Raw genomic sequence first — 18,518 nt, 5'->3', positions numbered from 1 at the left:
ATAACATCCGACCCAATTTTAATATACCCTAACTTCGAAAAACCATTTTCATTAACTACAGACGCGAGTAATATGGCAATAGGGGCCGTCCTTTCGCAAGAGCATAAGCCTATATGCTATGCAAGTAGAACTCTCAACGAGCATGAGTTAAATTATTCAACGATTGAAAAAGAATTATTAGCAATCGTTTGGGCCACTAAATACTTTAGGTCCTATCTCTTTGGTCGACAATTTCAAATCCTTAGTGATCACAGACCACTCGTCTGGTTAAATAATATGAAAGAACCTAACATGAAATTACAAAGGTGGAAGATCAAGCTAAATGAGTTTGATTTCCAAATTAAATACGTCCCAGGAAAAGAAAATTATGTGGCAGATGCTCTGTCCAGAATTCAATTAAACGAAAACTTCTTAGGCGAAGATACAATTAGCACAAGAGCAACAATACATAGTGCTCAAGAAGACAACAGTAACCATTTACAAATCACAGAAAGACCACTTAATTATTATAATCGACAAATAGAATTTGAAAAAGGAACCGAGAACGAAACAAAAGTTACGAATTACTTTCACAAAACCAACATAAAAATTACGTACAAAGACATGACTAATACGCATGCCAAAGAATTAATAAAAGAATACTTATGCACAAAGAAAAGTGTGCTATACTTCCACAACGAAGCAGATTTTCCAATTTTTCAAGAAGCCTACTTAGAAATAATAAGTCCGAATAATTCAACAAAGGCAATGAAAACTAGTACAAAATTAATAGACCTTCAAACATACGCAGAATTCAAAGAATTAATATTAAAAAAGCACAAAGAATTATTACATCCAGGAATTGAAAAAACTATCAATTGGTTCAAAGAAACCCACTATTTCCCAGATTATCAAAATTTAATTCAAAATCTAATAAATGAATGTGAGATTTGCAACATCGCAAAAACAGAACACAGAGATACAAAATTAACTTTCGAAATAACTCCGGAAATCGCTAATATCCGAGAAAAATATGTAATGGATTTTTACATAGTAGGAGATAAACAATTTTTATCTTGCATTGATATCTATTCAAAATTTGCATCATTAATAGAAATAAAAAGTAGAGACTGGCTAGAAACCAAACGAGCTATATTACAAGTGTTCAACCAAATGGGTAAACCCATCGAAATAAAGGCAGACAAAGACTCAGCTTTTATGTGCACAGCTTTACAATTATGGCTAAAATCAGAAGCAGTAAATATTAATATAACCACTAGTAAAAATGGTATATCCGACGTAGAACGATTTCATAAGACAGTTAACGAAAAACTAAGAATCATTAACAGCGACTCAGACGTCGAAAATAAACTTACAAAATTTGAAACTATACTCTACACGTACAATCATAAAACAAAGCACAAAACGACTAACAGAACACCAGCGGACATATTCATATATGCAGGTACACCAGAGTATGACACTCAAGCTAATAAAGAAAAACTAATAAATAACCTCAACAAAAAACGAACAAATTATGAAATTGACACTAGATACAAACACTCACCGTTAGTTAAATCAAAGACGACAACCCCGTTCAAGAAAACAGGAGAACTAAGACAAATCGACGACAAACATTTTGAGGAAACTAACAGAGGCAGGAAAATAACACATTACAAAACCAAATTCAAAAAGAAAAAGAAGACTAATCAAAGCAAATATAACAATTACAGGTCAACAACAGACAGCGATCAAAACATACAAGCACCAGCTTAAATTAATTATTATAATATTACTATCAATAACTGTAAACCATATAAATGCACAGAGTATTGAAATTAATCCTATCAAAGCCCATAACGGATATCTCATATTTAAAACAGGAACCTTAGACATTCCGACAGATTACGAATTCCACTGTTTAACGGTTAATATAACTAAAACCGAAGAAACTTTTAACAATTTAATTGAACAAAGTAAAGAATTCAATAACCTTATACAAATCGAATACCTAGTAGAAAAATTAAACAGAGAAATAAACGGCTTAAAAATAGCCAAACGCAGCAAAAGAGGTTTAGTTAACATAGTAGGAACAGCATATAAATACTTATTTGGAACATTAGATCAAGAAGACAAAGCAGAAATTGAACAAAAAATAAGCAACTTAGCAGAAAACAGCGTCCAGGTTAACGAATTAAACTACATAATAGAAGCTATAAACAAAGGAATAGAAATCATGAACGAACTAGATCAAGAGAAACAAAAAGGAAAGAAATTAGATATCCTTATATTTAACTTACAACACTTTACAGAATATATAGAAGACATTGAGATGGGAATGCAGCTCACAAGATTAGGAATTTTTAACCCAAAATTACTAAAACATGACTATTTGTTGCATGTTAATTCTGAGAAATTGTTGAATACAAAAACTTCCACTTGGTTTAAATCAGATACAAACGAAATACTGATAATATCCCATATTCCTCGAGAAATAATAAAAAGCCCGGTATTCGAAATAATTCCATACCCGGATGAAAATAATAATATTTTGACAGAAATAGCTCATGAAAAATATTTTACCCAAGATAAAAAAGTTTATAGCAAAGAAACAAAAAAATTAATTAATAATGAATGTTTAACAGGAATTTTAAACCAAATAACATCAGAATGTAGTTATACTAAAATTTTGCAAAATTTTCAAATCAACTACATAGAACCAAATATAATTTTAACTTGGAATTTACCAAAAACTATATTAAACCATAATTGTATAAATAACGAAATAACAATAGAAGGAAACAATATAATAAAAATCTTTAATTGTTCATTGCAAATTAATGAAATTTCAATTTCAAACAATATGTTAGATTATACTCAAAGCATTTACGTAAGCAATGATGTTATAAAATTAGAACCACTTTCGTTTGTACAAACGAAACAAATTATAAATGCACATACAAAATTTAACAATGTATTCCAGATAATTACAATAACCATATTTGTAATCATATTAATAAGTTTAACACTGTATTTGACATATAAGTTCAAAAGCATACCTAAGAAATTAATTATAAAATATAAAAAACCCAAAGTAGAAGAAACACCTACAATAATAGGAGATATACCAATTCTAAAAGAAGAAAATGTTACACTATATCCAAACTTAAACACCTGAGGACAGGCACTTTTCTAATGGTTGGGGGAGTGACATATCCATAGTCGCACCCACCCTTTAACATAACTTAGCACATAAGCATAAGCACAACTATAAACATTTCTAATATTGTAAACAAAGAGCCTGGTGATAACATCGACATTGGTCAAGATCAAACTGTCCCCCTTTGGTAGACATAAACAATTCACCCTAAATATCACGCCACTGTCAATGTTCCCATCAGAGTACTATCCCACGCATAATTGCTGACGCAGCTCAAACTTCACTCAATTTTGACTCAAACTCTCTCAAAGCGAAGTTTGCTAAGCGACCGCAACAGTTAGATAAATTAGTTCATATTCGGGAAGCAAATCTGAATGTACTCAACAAAAGTAGCCGTTAAGTGAAAATAATAAATTGAAATATATTTTTTTATAGTAACCTAACGTGTAAAACATAATTATATATATATATATATATATGTATATAGTATACATCATATATTAAGAAATGTAACGTGACGTAAATTATAGTAACGAACGCAAGTGAACTTATGGGTTAGACAATTACTAGGAGACTTTGTGCACTCATTTGATGCAATTAGTAGCCAGTGTATATAATTTGCATAACAAATTGCGTTTAGCTACAAAAAGTAGTCAAGTGTATTATCAGAGATCGGATGAGTCAGCTTCAATCTTATCTAATGTGACCTTCAAGCTACCCTCGAGATACACACACGAGAAAAATAGGAGTAAAAAAAATCCCAGAAAGATCGCAAATATCTCATGAGACATTATACTTGCCGTGTGGGGCCTTACGTTAATTACCGACTAACGCATTTGTAGTGCATTCGCGGTTTTATAGAACGCAATTCCCTCCCTTTCGAAAGCGAACCGAACCTTTTTACTTAATTTGATTGGAATATGCGCAGGAGGCAGGCGGATGGTCGGGCAGCTGGTTGCTGGATGTTGGGCATGGTCGTTGCGTGCGCCAGTGGGGGGGATTAGCACGCAACAGTGGCTAGTAAAAGTTAACACTCACTATACACCCCCCGATCCCATGCTGTTGGCGTCTGTCAGCTGTCTGCTGGCGCTTTGGTTGGCTGATTGTTTCAGACTCAACGGTGGCTGCAAAATGTCAAAAGCGGTGAAAAATGAAGCCACACGGCTTTGATGTTGTCCCGGGGCTGTTGCTCGGCTCGATGGTGCACCCGGCAGAAATTCAGCAGCAACTCATTCTTGCTGTGGAGGACAACCCTTGGCGTTGGCTTTCGCATTGGCATTAATTTTTCATTGGCGTGCGGCGCCCGGAAGAGCATTGCCGTTGCTTCAACCGACAGCTGGGATAAATCCATAAAACAATTTGAGAAATTAAACAATCAAAAGACGTTAAGTGTTACTGACTTTTAGCTGGGGGTGCGTTTCGTGTTTCGTCTATTTTTTCGGGTGTTTCGGTTGTTCTGGTTGCTGTTGCTCCTCATTGTTGTTGCTTACCAGCTGCTGGTGTTTGTGTGCTGTGTTGCCTTTGTTTGTTTACTTGATTAACCCATAACAGACCGACAAACAGTCGTAAGGGAAGCAGCTCCCCATTTGGGATTCTTGTTACACATCATATCTTTCGAGTTGTTTATGCTTTTGCGAATCACACAGACAGACGCGCTCTCGACTAAAGGGTGCGTGTATATTGTTGTGTTCGAAACTAGCCATTAGAAAGTGTATTACTATTTACGAGTGGTACCGGAGCAAGGAGGGCGAGTAGTGGCCCGCCCAGCGCTAAGACAACCCAAAGAAAAAGATATAATAGTATAAAGAGTACATACAAAAGCCATTACCAAGCACTTGGCGTGTCGCAAGAAATCTTTTCTTGCTTATAATTCGCAACTAATGCTAGCGCGGACTTGTTTACCTGGCGCATATTTTTTATTGATCTGCTATTTGTTTGATAAAGTGTACGCCGAGCATAGCTCTTTAGTTGTTTGTTTGTATTTCGCAGCTATTTCTAGCGTTCAGCTCTTATACATGCCACATAATTTACGAAAAGGCAGATTTCTTATTTTTCGCAGCATATAATTCGCAACTAGTTCTTGTGATGTGCTGTTTAGCGTGCCATTATTGTAGTATGCAATGTGTTCTCGTATACATTCCTTGGGGAATTTTACAACACTTACATTGTAGTGCACTTTTTGCGGCCCACCTATATTGGTATAAATCACCGCCTGATTATAATCGCCCATCACATCGCTCTTCTATTGTTTATTTTATTTTCGACTGGCTGCCGCTCATTTTGCCAAATAAACATTTTGAATGATTGTTGTTCTTGCGTTCTTGTTGTTTTTTTTTTGCCATTGGCTCGTTTGCAATTTGTAATTTAAATTTGCAATTGGCCGAGGTCCCAAATTATTAATTCAACTTATTTTCGGCTACTTGTTTTGCAAGCAAAATCTTAAATAATTCGTTGACACGCCAGCTAAATAATGTGCTGTGTAATTTTCTTGCCGTCGGGCTAGTCTGCAGTCGCCGAGTTGCGACAGAAAATGCTGCTTCAAAGGCCTCGCAGCTGACATTGGGGATTTGTTTTTCCTGGCAAGTTCAAAGAATGTGCAAGAGACAAACAAAAATAAAGGATTCGTGCATAATTTACGAAAGTCAAATAAATTAAATAAATAAATGCAGCAAACATTTAATTGGCTAGTTTCGTTTTAAGTTATCACAATGTATTTTGAATATAATTAATACAAATTGACTATCGAACTGATTTAGTTTGCTTTAAAAATGAATTCAATCAAAACGAGTATTTAACAACGTTTTGCTTTTATAAGTATCTAAACATCAGTTTGGCTGATTTCTAGTAATATTTGCTAAAATAAGAGAGATTTTATCAGAAATCAGGTTCTCGAATTGCTTTATATCACACAAACATGCCACATTACTCATTAGACCAACTAAAACAATCGCTATGATAATATCTCGCTAGCAATTATCTAAAAGGTGCGAAGTGTCAAAAGGCTTAACATGCGATCATCGAAATGTGTCAAAGTGTGTTGACTCGCACTTGGTCTATTGTTTTTATAACTATTTAGTACCATTTGACAAGTGTACTAAATGCTGTACTAAACGGCTTGACCGCTTAGCCCACTTTACCGAATTGGCAATTTTTTTATAGCTGCATCTGCAGATCTATGTGGGTTGAAAGAACTATTAAAAACTATTTGTGGATTGCACAACCGTGAGAAAGAAGACAAATTGTGCAATAAATATTGCCCACGCAAAAATTCGATCGTCTAAAACAATTCTTGCATGTTTATTTTCTTCGTTTTTATTTATCCCATATGACGTAGGCCACATAATTCGAACTGACCCGATGCTATTTTTAAGACTTAGATACAAACACAGCGTTCAAAATCCGATAACATTTGGCACTGTTTATACCAAAAAAAAAAAAAAAAGTCCAACAATTTTTCCCAATTAAACACGTATGCTAAAGAATACTCTTTATGAGAATGTTACATGTCCTGTGACAATGTATGTATCCTGTTTCCGAATATATAGCATTTAAATATATCAACGATAGACTATAGTTTTTCAAGCAATATTTTTTGTCATTTCGGGATCCTATCTGAACTATGAAGCATGTGAAGTACACCTACATATAAACAGCATCTCAAGTATTTATAGGTCTTTCAGATCACTGTAGCCGGAAAAAAACTTGTTCTTTAAGAAGTCAAAGTTTTTTCAGCTCCTATAATCTTAAATAAGCCAATTTTTGATATTTAAGAATATATAATAGAAATTTGTTGGCCTGTAATATCTACGCTTAACCCATTTGTTTAATCATGTACATTTTTACAGGGTATAACACGGTAGATCAGCCAGTAGAACGTAAGTAAGTGTACACCCCAGGTGATCGAAATTCTGCTGAAAGGCAAACAGCAGCTGGTAAACAGGGACCGCGCGAATATCCCAAATGCTACAAAAACCCCAGACCCAACTCGGAATAGTTTTAAAAGTAGAATTCTTTACCAGACTGTGGCAAATAATCAAAAGAGATACCCGAAAAAAGGGCACCGTAAAGAACTCATCGTCATTGACCTTAGAGCACCCAAAAACCATGACGCAGACGGCAAAGAAGACGACGTCATTTGCATAATGGAAAAGACTAAAGTCCATATAATCAACAACAACAAATGTTTTGGTTTTTTGTTGTTATTGCTGCTTTTTTTTATTTTTTTTTGGAACGTGTCCAAGTTCTTCTTCTTTCACATACTTTAATTCACAAGTTTTGCCGTTAATAGCAACAGCGTCGGAAAGAGACGCATAGATTGAAGACTACAGACCAAGTTGTCTTATAAGCCATGGCTCTCTCGCTGCTTAGCCAGTTTACAAAGTTCAATAAACCACAAATTAGTCTGTGTGATTTATTTAGTTTTATTTTTATTTATTCATCATTTGTTGTTTTGTGTTGTGTGTTTTTTTACTTCTTAATAACTTGTGCTAAAAGAAATTTGATCGCACTCGGCTTAGGACTTTTATTTTCATGGGTTCTGCGAAATCTTCTTAAATTATTGTGCATATATTGTAAGTGGCACAACCAAGTTTTGGGTAAATATTTGCTGTTCGCAGGCTCCCTTAAATGCCCTTTGAGAGGGTAATACAGTTTGTGTATGACATACAAGACACATCGAAAAGACCGTCACCATCAGGATGAGGAACCCTATCGATATCTGACCAAGTGCAGGCAGAATTTATATTGAAGTCTATCGGAATAAACCACCAAAACACAAATCTATTAGATCTGTTGTCTTCTTCAAAAATGTGGTATTTGTTACAACTTCTATAATACTCCCAATATTTTGCCATATACCTAGTATTGTTAGTGTATTGAATCTGCAGCATATCGAAGTAAAATTTGTTTTCTTGTTTTTATTTTCCACACATTTTGTTGTTGTTTATCTTGCGTTTGGCTGATCTTGTCCGCAATATTGTGAGTTTCGCTCTGTGTGAAAGCCATAAAAAAATCGGCAAAAAAAAAGGCAAATTTTCAACACGTTAGCGGTCTCAGTCAAAGCCAAAGAAGAAGCTGCAAATTATGTGCCGAGGTGGGAATGGGGAATTATGGAAGCGTTGCACGAATCTTATAAAACACCAGGAAGTTCAAAACCGGTGCTAATAGGACCATCAAATTGTGTGTGCCTTGGCTGATGATGGCTCTTATGGGCGATGCACCAAACCGAAACGTCTGCCGCATTCGTGTCAGGGGTGGATAAGCATGCCCAGAACTGGAGCAACGGAAAGATCTTTGAGCACGCACTCATTATTATTTCGCAAGACAGCATAATAACATAATTGCCCTAAACAGACTTTGATGTGCCACAAATAACCGATGATAACTCGAGCAATTGCTGTGCCCCTTATTGTCACCATATGGCACTTTAATCGATCTGATATCGTAAGCAAGTCACGCTATGCACACTCAAAGTAAATTGTGTGCTAAAGACACTTCACTTTTTTTTTTTCCTATCGAAACTTTAGATAATGCCCTATGACAAATTAGCTGCGCTGAATTAGACGTTGTGACGCCCAAATAAATTTTTATGGTTTAATTTCTTATCAAAAATGTTTACAGTATGTTTACTTTATCAATTGTTTAATTAAAAAAATTATATAGGGATAAATGGTTTTTTGCTATCGATGCATCGATAACATATCGATACATTAACCAAAATGAATGTATGTCAGATCGATAAATCGATCTATCGTTAAAATTGGCGAAATAAATAAATATATATATTTCACTTTTAATATAGCTACGGTTCTTCCTAAAATTTTGCCACTTATATAAAACCTTTTATCGCGAGGACTATGAGACTTATCTTTCACGTACCCTGTGAGATCTAAGATATAATAAACTTAAGCAAAGGATTTCAACAATAAAATTTATACATTCAAATCGCAAAAGACTTACAAGAACAACATGCAGTACGTATAGAAATTATAAGACAACGTGATTTTTGGTTTCCTATAAATGTATTATTAAAACAAAACTTAAATATCACCTCCCATTCAAATTACCCCTCTTCGAGGTGGCAATAAAACAAACAGATGTTATCAAAAAACAGCTATATAAAGGTCAATGTTATGGGCACACGCTCCAGCCCAATCTTCCGGCCCATTGCTACACTTAAATTGTACTTACAAAAATGCTACATCAGTTATCAGTGGCCGGGGGACTGTCTATTTTCGTGTATTCTATGATCAGTTGCTTACAAATATACTATATGTATTTAATCTGCTCTTGACAAGCACTTAACATGGCAACAAACAGGCCGCAATTGTGGCAATATTTAATAAAAGATTCAAGTGCTCGAAATATGGATGCACTTGAGAAGAAAAAAAAAGGCAGAGAAATTATTATTATTGCCGATATCAGAGTACGGCGGAACGATTGTCACAGCTGTGCGCATTGGGTTGGGTTGATGGATGCGGGATGGGATGGGTGGATGGATGCTTACATAGACCAACATTTCCGCCCCCTTTTGCGGCGCGCAACTGTATTTACTGGGCGTGAGACGAGTTAAATCAGATTAACATACAATACGCTTAATAGAGCAGCCGTATTCAATTTGTATGGTAGGCGGAAACATGAGGTGGGACGGGGTCTGATTGCATCACGTTTGCTGCGGCTGTGTTTGTGTTTTTATCTTTTGCGCTACGCTCCTTGAATTCGAACCATTGTGTCGTCATCAGTCATAAATGTATCGCAAATTGTGGCATTAGTGCCGCTTAGCGGGTGTCCACAGTACTGGCTGCACATAAACGGTATGTTATGTCAGTTATGCTGGCTTGAACTTGTCCAGCTGCCTTGCGGCTGAGCTCACTGGCCGCATGGCAATAATAACTATAACAATAACATTAGCATTAACATTAAGTTTAACCATAACCATAACAACCGCAAACAGTCACAGCTGCGCCCTGGCTGATTTAATTGTGCCTCCCGTCATCTAGTAGCAGACAGCACAATTTAATTAAGATTCGCTGCTTTTGATAGTGAGAGACGCGATGCAGGCACAAACTATATGTTTATACAAACGCATTGGCCAACGAGATATCCACAGATGGCCAGCAACAGCTTCCATTGTCTCCAGTTGGCATCGACATTAAAGTTAACGTTAACATTTTATGCACAGCTCTAAGCAATGAGACATCAGCTAAGTTGTTAACTAAGCTACAAAGCAATTTGCGACAAGGTTTTTCAACTTTAATTAAAAATGTGTATAACAAAAAGTTCATATAAATAAACTTCCTTTATATTGGCATTTTCCGGTTAACAGTCTTTATCTATTTGGCATGAAGCTAATGTATGTTAAGCTTTTAGACCATCATTGAGCAAAGCCATGTCACAAATTGGCAACGCTTGCCAAGCAATTGTTAAATTTACATTTAAACGTCTATTGTAAGCTTCTACACCCATGAAAGGGCTAAACAATAACGACAATGGATTTGTAAAAAATGTCATGAGATTGTTATCAAATAAATTTGGCTTACAAATGCTACGCATAAGAGACATTCACAGCAAGTAAAATGTTTAACAAGCAGTTAAAAGCATTTGCTGCGCATGAATGCCAATTAGAACTAATCTGTTAAGGAAAACATAGAAGAAGAACTGAATTTTGACAATATGTTAAAGTGGCTGTCAACTAGTCAAAAAGAGTAAATCGAAAATAATTATAATACAATAATGTTCTTGTTAGGCGTTTTTAGCAGTTTGTGTCGGTGCGATTTTAACAACTAAACCCAAAAACCAATCAATCAAATCAAATTAAATTTCACAAACTAGAGAATACAAAAGCAACACTCGAGAGTTGAGTTCTGAGCACAGTCTGCAATACCCTAATTTGGACTTCTTTAATTATGTCTGATACGTTTCGCTTCCCTTTCTCTATTACTTTTGAAATTTTTCTACACCAATGAGCTCATCGGAAATAAAACCATAAATTCCCAACAGTTGTTTTTTTTTTTTGTTCATGAATAAGCCTCAAAAGAAATAGACTCTGTTGGAAGCCGAGACAAATTGAAAGACCGCCTACGGCGAGGCGAACACAATTATCGCATATATTGTACAATTGATCGTCATTTATTTTTCACTTTCTTTTAGAGCCCCAGCAACGATACAATAAAAATAAACTGAGCCAAATAACAACAGCGACCATATAATAGGGATTTGTGGCGATTTATAGAGGCGCAATCCAATAGACAAGCTTATTATGAACCGAAGGCGACGGAACGCCAAATGCTGCTGTTGCTGCTGCTGGCAAAATGAAAAGTAAAAGTCAAATAGAGCGCAACAAATGCAAAAAGAGCCAAGACAAACGATACACAACAACAACAACAATAACAACCACAACAGCAACTACAACTAATACAATAAAAATAACTACAATATTACCACAACAATAACGCACACAAAGTAAACGTAAAGCCTGCAAACCGGCTGATGGAAAAAAATATATATAAAAAAAGACATAAGAAAACCAAATGCGGCAGAACTTTGGGCGCGCCGAAGTATTGTTGCCCTTGCAAAGCGTGCACGAAATAATGAGAAACAAAATAAAAATTTTGGAATAACTTTGAGGCAAAAAGAGGCTGAAAAGAATCAAGCTATTATAAATGTGCATAGCTATATAAAAAAAAAAAGAAGGTAAAATCAAGGACGATACTTTTGCTGGAATACGACTAATAGTATCTCTACTTTCAGTAAAATCAATGGATATGTATCCAAGAAATTATATATAAATGTAAATAAATAATAAAAAAAACAATGAATTTTATTTGTTGAATGTAATTGGCAAGAGGCCAAGCAGAAGACAAGAAATAAAAGATAATGTTTAAATAAAGGGAATTTTAGGGACAAATTGATAATAGTTTGATGTGCCTATTACATAAAACTGATATACCTCATTTGCGCTGTATTAACAGAGTATACCAAAAACTTGCCTAGAGAGTACAGAGAGGAAGGGCGAGAGAGAAAGAGAGAGAGAGAGACGCACACACACACAAAATTTACACCTCATTGTTGTGATGTGAATTGGTCTCCCAAGTGTTGTTGTTTACATGAGTCGACACGCATAGATCTCAATCTTAGTTATACGGGCACATAAATTATACATACACTATAAATAATTCTGAAATAACGTTCTCAAGGAACGCTCCGAGAAGGCCAACATTTCTTTAAATAAATAAACAAAATAATATGTTAAACGCATGCAATGCATATTTCAGTTATAAACACTGTGTGTTCTGACCCACTTGATTGACTCAATTATTCCAACTTGTATACTGTGTACGTAACAGAAATAAATAGTCAGGTAGAGTTTCATTCAAATAGAAACGCAGGCAAATGTTAAAAGTTGATGAAATTGCTGTGTCATGCTCTTCCGAGTATTTCTATTTGCAATAAACAACTTTCACTCACATCAAAATCCTATCAATTTAATGAGTTTACACTTTATCTCACTTGCATTTAAATTGGTTGTTAACTCCAACAACAACAAACACAAGAGGAACAACCACATTAGCGACAATGTCATAATGCCCTTTTGAAAGATAGTGTAAAAAATCAACTTTCAGCTCGACCCGCATTGGTCTATTCGAAGAGCTTACAATGTCGAGTTGCCAACTTTACTGAGAAACGGGCCAGAAAATGTCAGCTAGTGAATGGACTGGCAACAACTACAACTACCACTACAACTACAACAACAACAACAACAACAACAACAACAACAACTACAACAAACTGACACATGCACGTGAGAAACTAACTCATTCATTCCACCAAAAAAAAACAACAACAATAGCTGTAATAACTTGCTGCATTTCATGACTGTGCCACAAAAAATAAACCTGAAAAAAAAAAACAATTACAAAACCCAGTTTGAAGATGCAAATGACAGACTACAAGATACCACTTATCTAGCTGAATTAATAAGTGTTTCAAGAGCATGAAGTACGTTGTGATTTAAATGTTATGGATAGAGACGTATCGATCATGTAATGTAAGTACGTACGACTCGAAATGTTATCGATAATGTAATCAAATGCGTTATCGCTCTAGTGAAAGAGCGTACGTATTGTGTATTTGAATAGTATTTAAATTATGTTGATGTTATCGACAGTTTAATCACTTGCTTTACTTTCGATATATTAATGATAATGTATTTCAAATATTTATTTTATCGATAAGTCGCAATGTCAAAAAGTTTCGTAATTAAATATTTAAGCATGTACAACACAACATGAAGTACGGCGAAATATCATCGATAGAAGTGTATCGATAAGGTAATCACATACTAAAAGAGTTCTGACACAATAACTACCTTGTTATCTGTTGATGTTATCGATAATTTATAACTTATAACTTCATTTATTCGATAAGTCGCAAAATCAAAACGTTGAGTAATTAAATAGTTAAGCTATTAAAATGCTCTTCTTCCGCTTAGTTACCCTCCGGATTTAGTTAATAACAAGAGATTATCGCTCGTTGAACGCCACCTGGTAGCCGGTTACCTAAGCACCCCCGCAGCATAGAAAGCCTCCGGCGTTTGTTACTGAATAAAGCAACCCTCCCCAATTCAATTACGTCAACAAACATCTTTTACTGACTGTTGGTCTGTTGCTAATAGCAGCGTGGAAAATGGGTTGCAAATGTGCTCAATGACATTCGCAGGTAAATAAAAGAAACTGCAAAATAATATTGTGCCTGAAAGTCTTAAAACGTGTACCCCAAACAAACAAAATATGAGAGAAAAAAAAAAAAGAAATGGTGAAAATGTAGCTGGGGTAATTTTGTGGCTGTTGCTGTAGTTGGTTGGCTGCTTCTATTTTGTTATCGAAAGTAAACAAAGGCGCACAAATCGAATAGAAATTGGAACAAACTTTATAACAAGGTAATCGAGCATTAAATAATAACAACACGTGAGCGCGTGGGATTGTGTATGTGCGTATGTGTGTTGGGGTGTTAAGAGTGTTCTAGACAGGCAAGAGAATAGAGTAGAATCTGTTTCAGTTGTTTACCCCCAACGACCAGACGAACATAACCGGGCCAAAAAAACCCCTGTTCTTCATTCTGGTTTGATTCGATTTTTAAGGAAATTTCTAAGATAAGGTTAATAGAACTAAGCATATATAAAATTTGATAATTTCTTTCCATATTTATATCTTAAATTGCATTTCGCGAATATAAAAAGCTATTGAAACACGAAAATCAAATTTCGATTATACTTGTGTTTCGATATTTATCGAGAATTTAACACAAAATTCTTGGGATTTTCTCTGAGTGTAGGATTTGCAAAGTACCTTAAATAATTCTTATGTGCGCATAGTGCTGGATCGGATCGGTATTAATGCGTTGGCGATTCGGTTTGCGCTTCGGTTTCTGCCACCTCATTGAAAACCTTAACAAATTGCATTCAAAGACCAAAGACCCCATCCACGTAGTCAGGCTCCTGTCACGGATTTGCATTATTTTATTATATTTCTTTTCTTTTGTTGTTTGTTTGTTTCCTGTACATATTTTACAGTTCCTGGGCACGTGTGGCATATTGTTTGCTTTATTGTTGCCGCCCGCTTTAATTAGCCACGCCAAAGTTTCGGCTATAGGTAAAAATCAAATGCCATGAGGGCGAAGAAAGGTGGGTGGTGTTTTTCTTGCTGCTGTCGATTGATTAGCATTGCTAACAGAATCACTGGGCCTGATAACGCCATCAAAGCAAAGTTGTTGTTTACAAGAAACGATTTGGAAATCAAATTAGAAAACGGTACTCGCTGAATAACAAGACTTACAAATGGGGCTTTTCAGTGGAATCGCTGCAGCTGCTGAAAGCAACTCGATTCACGTTTCTGAATAAATATCACAAGAGTTTTGTGAACCGGTCGAGAACTCTTAATATTAGTGTAACTCCCGCTCTTGATTTATATTCGTTTTTAAGATATATTATAGAACACAACTTATCAACAAAAGAATTTAATGGCATTTTGCTTATAGCATATTCGCAAATGTGATCAAGAAATATATGTTGAAAAATAGTTTAGCTGCTATTGAGTGATTTTTTCAAGATAATTTCCGGATCATTCGCATCTAACGCTTAAAAAATTTCAGAGCATATCCAGCAGAGATATTTAGCACTTCTCCTTTGTTATTTTTTTGTTTTTCATAGCTTTTTCCATTCACACCCAAATAAATGTTATGCCAATGGTATACATTTCACAACTTCACGCCAAAGCAAACAGCTGTTCGTTAGTGGGAATACCTCTATTATATTATACTAGAAAGTTGCAGAAAGCGCGTTGCAAGCGCGAATTGTATCATGTTATAAGTTAAGCAATTGCCTTTATCTGTGCGATGTTATAATCGAATCTAGTTAATCATTTTATTTGGTAGTTGTATTATTTATGAAATATTTTGTTTCTATTATTTACCAATTATTTACAACGTTTACGCAATGTCAAATAGAATTAACACATGAAGCTGAAAACCGCTGATAAGGCCAGCATTTTATATATAAATATAGATTCAATCCTTATCTCGATCTACATACATATATACTCTATCGTACATACGCCCTATGTATGTAAGGCCCCAAGACATTTCACCTTTCGTTATCATTGCATAGGCTACAATAAAAACAAAAACTGAATAGAACATGACGCAACATACTTTATAAATTCAATTAACTATTAATAATTATGTGGCTCGCATTCCAATAAGAATTTTATGCAACAGGCATTGCTCTAGATATTACTAACTATATTATTTACATATAAAGAAATGCAAGCCAAATTATATGTGGAAGCTGAATAGAAATCACATAAATGTTGTGGCAATTAAAAGATTAGACAACGCTACGGTGAATGCCTTATCAGATGAATAAACAAAAAAGTATATACATATGTATTTAATCATTCGCGGAGTGAATACTCAATAAACAAACTAGTGATGTGTAGAAATGGCAAATTGTATATAGGAAGAAAAGATTAGATACCCTTTGCAGACATACATATGGCAGATAGTTATAGAATCAAACTCAAGCTCCGCTTGTCTTCAAAATGTGCACTACTTGCGAAGATTCATGGAAAACTATTTCCAATTGGACTTTATGGGCCCTCTAATAGGGTATACCAATTCAATTTTATGGAAATTAACACATAAAAGCGTGCTTTATCAATAAAAACTTTTACAATATATTAGCCACAATACTAATTCACGATTATACAAAGCGAATTTAGTTTATAATTATTTCAAGATCACGTGCTTTTAGTATTATGATCACGCGCCCATCTCTAGACAAACACTAAAAACGGTAAATTGTTTACCAAATATATTTCTTTTTTTCTAACTAAATTGGATTAGGCGATAAGAGGTTTGTGTGTGTGTGTGTGTGTGTGTGTGTAGATAACATTTAGGTAAAGCTTTCCTTCCTTTTTTGGCCAAGTCAAGGAATAGGCAATGACCCAGAAACTGCAGCTCCGCACTTGCAGCCAGAATGAATTTTGTAATTATCTTTTGGTTACTTTTCATTATCAGCGAAAAGCGCTAACAAAGCATAGAGAAATACAGAGAGAGGCCATTGAACATTGATTGATTTCAATTATGTATACAGCTATATATATATGTGTGTGAGTGGGCGTGTGTGTGTGTGAGTGTGCTTAGACTTTGTTGGTGCAGCTGACAGATAAGGTATTATGATTGTTCGATTGGATTTTCACGATTCGCCGTTTGGTTTATATTGAGTCAATTAGCTATTTGAAATATGACAGCACTTGGAGCAGCTCTTAGCTCTTTGAGCAGATTTCACAATTTCTATAAAACCCGTTAATGGCAATGTACGGAACAATTTAGACTTATATCGTTAAATTGCTATAACAATTAAAACGTTTATGCGCCAGACTTGTCCGCTAATCAACAATATAAATATGCGTCGCACGTATAAACGCATAAACAGAGCAATGCAACTATTCAATTTGTATGCGAAGCTGCGAGTGCAATGTAGGTGAGTGGAGAGAGAGAGCGTGTGAGAGAGAGAGAAAGAGCAAGGCTCCCAAAAAATCGAACAGAACTTTTCAATGGGTCACACTCAAGCAACAGTGTGCAATTGAGTAAAAATAAGAACACGAGTAAAACGGTAACCCACACACCAATACACACTCAACTATGGCAATTAGCGTGAGCCACATAAAAGAGCGCTTTCTAATGGATTGATCCCATACACTAAACTGTCATATGACAATACAAGCACACGTGCGAGCTGTTTCCGTATACGTGTGAACGTAATCATTAGCATTGAGTGAACATCATAATATGGTTTGTAAATAAATGTATAGCGCACTTTTTTTCTTCGTTGCGATCGTCGAGCAAGAAATTCGAACCCGGATTCTTGTTTTACAATGGCGTTAGATACTTAGACTTATTTACCAACTGCTGGCTACAAGGCTTTAGACAATAAAAATCTAATAATTTACAATCTAATAATTTAAAAAATGAAACAGTTAAAGGCTTACAGATTTTAATTACCTTCAAACGATCATTGACTTTCCTTCACATATTTAATTTTGTATTGTATTTAATTATGTATTTCTTTTGGTCGAAATATCTTAAGCTACACATGCAACACACACACAGTCTTATTGTCAGCCCCTTTCACTTTATACACAGGTACATCAGGTATTAATACTACTTAGTAAATTTGTTGGATGTACTGAAAATGCAAATGAATTTGTAACGTGCAATCGCACGTCTCAGTTGGACTCATTTCGTTTTTCTTCGCACACAAATTGAATATATATGTATATACATTATATACATATATATATATATATACATATGTGTGTATATAGACACATTATGCGACTAATCATAAATAATGAAAAATAATTACAAGCCAAATTGTATTACAAACCAAACGCGCGACTTAAGGTCAAACAGTTTTTCATGCAACACCTTGGGCTGCGGCCAGATACACACACACACACACACACACCGGGCGCACACACTTCACAAAAATCCACACACACCGCGGGTCCAAATCATTTCAGCAATGCGGGCTTCAAAAGGCGAGGCCAGGGGGGGGTTCCCTCACCCGCCCTCCCAAGGAAACCGGTTGTAGCCATGCCTTGCGGCCGCTTGTCGTCGAGCCCCCGCGTTATTGGTAATGAGTATGAATAATTGTTGGCACAACCAAAGCCCGATCTCAGCCATAATATTACATATACATACATATATTTGTATTTGTATAGAGGGGGTGCCTCTATATGGCCGAAGAACTTTACGCTGCAATGGGGACTAAGGCCAAGTCGCAAACGCAGTAGCTTTAATTGACCGGAAACTAACGCGG

At 35.4% G+C, this 18,518-nt stretch overlaps 1 protein-coding gene across 7 annotated transcripts in view; it reads right to left on the bottom strand.

Annotated features, from left to right (window-relative positions):
* mld (molting defective) overlaps positions 1-18,518 on the bottom strand; it is a 40,051-nt gene that overhangs the window by 17,470 nt on the left and 4,063 nt on the right. The window lies entirely within an intron of this gene.

Source organism: Drosophila virilis, chromosome 2 (genome assembly GCF_030788295.1).
Source record: "Drosophila virilis strain 15010-1051.87 chromosome 2, Dvir_AGI_RSII-ME, whole genome shotgun sequence".
In the NCBI taxonomy this organism is placed as follows: Eukaryota; Metazoa; Arthropoda; class Insecta; order Diptera; family Drosophilidae; genus Drosophila; species Drosophila virilis.
Note: the sequence above shows the minus strand (reverse complement) of the source record. Positions and strands in the feature narration are given on the sequence as shown.